Source organism: Suricata suricatta, chromosome 8 (genome assembly GCF_006229205.1).
Source record: "Suricata suricatta isolate VVHF042 chromosome 8, meerkat_22Aug2017_6uvM2_HiC, whole genome shotgun sequence".
Taxonomy (NCBI): Eukaryota; Metazoa; Chordata; class Mammalia; order Carnivora; family Herpestidae; genus Suricata; species Suricata suricatta.
In genome coordinates this window covers 9,232,121-9,235,183 of record NC_043707.1, presented here as the reverse complement: position 1 = coordinate 9,235,183, position 3,063 = coordinate 9,232,121, and positions in this window count along the sequence as shown.

Genomic DNA, 3,063 nt, shown 5'->3' with positions numbered 1-3,063 from the left:
CCGACCCGGAAGGTAAACCCCGGAGCCGGCGCGGCCCTCGTGCTGCAGGGGCCGGGGCGGGTCGGAGGCGCCGCGGGACCACTCGGAGGTACGAGAGTGCCGGGGCGTGCCAGTCTGCGGCCGGGCGGAACGCGACGCTTCCCTCCGGGGCCCGCTGCTCCGTTGGGAGGCAGTGAACAGGCCACGAGAAATGGGCCAACAGCGTTCCAGAGAGTAATGGGAACTGAGAAGGGAAATAAAAAAGGGTAATGAGCCAAAGCGCGGGATCGGGGGAGGTGGACAGTCCCCCGGAGGGCGCCTCTAAGGACACCTTTGAGCTGACACCTGGAAGATGGCTGGGAGACGGCCCGGGAAGATGGCGCAGGAAAGATGTGCCAGAAGGAACAGCAAATGCAAAGGCCCTGACTTGAGGGGTTGACTGGAGCCAGAGGGTGCGTGAGCAGAGTGTTCAGAGAGAGGACAGAGGAGACCTGGGTGGAGGGCCTTGCAGGCTGTGGTGAGGGGCCTGGAGTCTTCTGTGTAACTCTTAAGTAGGTAAGGGGACCGGAAGCCACTGCAAGAGTTTAAGCCGAGGAGTGACCCGATCTGAATTAGGTGCTAAGACCCTTGCTCTTCCTGGATTGAGAACGAATTGTCGTCGAGCAGCGTGGAGAAGAGGCAGCTGGTTAGGGAGTCGTTTCAATCAGTGGCCCGGCAAGAATTCATATGCCTGGGGCAGGGGTGCTGGCCTTGGACGTGAAGGATGTGCCAACACATGTGCATAATATAAAGCCCCATTTTACAGACTGGGTCTAGGGGACCCAGAAAGGTTTAAAGGGCTTTTTTCCACTTTTTTAAAAATTATTATTTATTTTTGAGACAGAGAAAGACAGAACATGAATGAGGGAGGAGCAGAGAGAGAGGGAAACAGAATCTGAAGCAGGCCCCAGGCTCTGAGTGGTCAGCACAGAGCCCCAGGCGGGCTGGAACCAATGGATCAGGAGATCATGACATGTGCCGAAGTCAGAGGCTTACCTGACTGAGCCACCCAGGCGCCCCATTTTTCCACTTTGTCTTGCCGTCCACTGGGAGTAAAAAAATAACATTTTACATCACAACCCAGTACACACATGTATTGTTAAAAGAGATGTTTTAACAAAAACAGTTCTGTAGGTAATATATTCTCTCCAATTTTTCTTTCTTTTTTTTTTTTTAATGCTGAATGAGACAGTTGATTGATCAACTAATAAATCTTGACCTCTAGTCAAGAACACTGAATTGAGAACCAAACCCCACAGGGAAAGGGAGCTAGAATTCCAGCCCAGTTCTGTGTGACCCATGGTATTCTTACACTGCCTCTCAACACAGAACCTCTGACCCCTGGGACTTTACCCTTTGGGGTCAGCAGAGGTCAAGAGCTCTTTGGAGAAGGTTGCGGTGCAGCATTATTATGATAGTGGGGGCACCTGGGAGGCTCAGTCGGTTAAGCATCCTACTCTTGGTTTCAGCTCAGGTCATGATCTCACAGTTTCGTGAGTTCAAGCTCTGCCTTGGGCTCTGGGCGACAATGCGGAGCCTCCTTGGGAGTCGTCTCTCTCTTTCTCCACCTCCCCTGTTCACACTATCTGTCTCTCTCAAAAATAAATAAAGTAATAATAATAATAATATGATAGCATAAGAGTGGAAAATGCCAAGGCCCAAATACAGAAAAAGCGCTAAGCAGGTCATGGCCCACTTCACAAGGAATCTCCTGCAGTAGTTGAAAACGCTAATTATAAAGTCAGAAACCCAGAGAAAAGCCAAAAAGTGTGAAGTCCACACACAGCTCTTCTTGGCCTTGAAAAACTACCCATTGAAGAGATTGTACTGGGGCTGAGGGGAGAAGGAGGAGGGTCTGTGAGGAGCTGGGAGCAGTGTTCTGTAGAGTGCACCTGTGACAGCCCTGTGACAGGAAAGGAGTGCGTGCCTGCACTCAGAGAGACTGCAGCTCAAAGAGATTAATAAAAGTCATTGTAGCAGCATAACTCAAAGCATTATGAACCAGATAACTTTGCTGGAAAAAACATATGTAACACATGTTTATATGCAAATGGGTGTGTCAGTGTGTTTTCATTTAGTCCCTAAGATAACCGTATAAGTAGATACTGTTATTATTCCCATGTTACAGATGGAGAAACTGAGGCACAAGTGTTTAAGTCACTTTCTCACTGTCATCCAATGTTATAAGTCCCAGTACCTTAACCACTGTACTGTATTGTCTCCTGTGGCCTGCAAGAACCTGGAATGGAACCATTATGGGCCCCAAGCGGGTAAAATGGGCCCACTAAGTTTCCCCATATCCCAAACCTGACACAAAAGCCACAGCACCCCAACAGATCTCTGCTGTGGTACTAGCGAGCATCGTAACAATGATCAGAATCAACATTGGGCATCACCAGTTGCATAGCCTTTCCATACACCCCAGGACCTTTACACAACCCCAGGAAGGGAACCCTCCCCAGTAATGACTAAGATTGTACCCCAAAGAGATGGGGAACTCAAATGGGCTAAATTGAAATGAAGAGAAAAAGAAGATCAAGATGCCAGGGTTTAAGTCCTAACTCTGACGTTTACTGGCTATGTTAAGTTGCTGACTTAACATCAGTAAAATGTTTTTGCCATCATCTGTGGCAAGACTTTGTGATTTGCTGTATGCAGCAAGTGAGTTAGTCCAGGTAAAACATATAGAACAATCCTGGCACGTTAGGCTAAATTTTAGTTATTACTACCTGCATTGGGACCTGAAAATGATACTACTATCCCTTTATCACAGTTTGCAATTACACATTTATTTATATGATTATAATAATGCCTGATGTCTCCATTAAGCTGAAAGCTTAAAATGTCAGGAACCTCATGCATCACACAGTAAATTATTGTGGCTGACTCTAGGCTTCTCCTACCTATGGGAGTATATAGAACAACCTTGCTTTCCTCTAATAATAAAGAGAAATTTCCAGTCTGGCCTGAAATGTACATGTGCATATCTAGGAGGGAAGGTGGCTAGCCAGAGAAATGTGTGACTATGGGATCCACACACTGTGG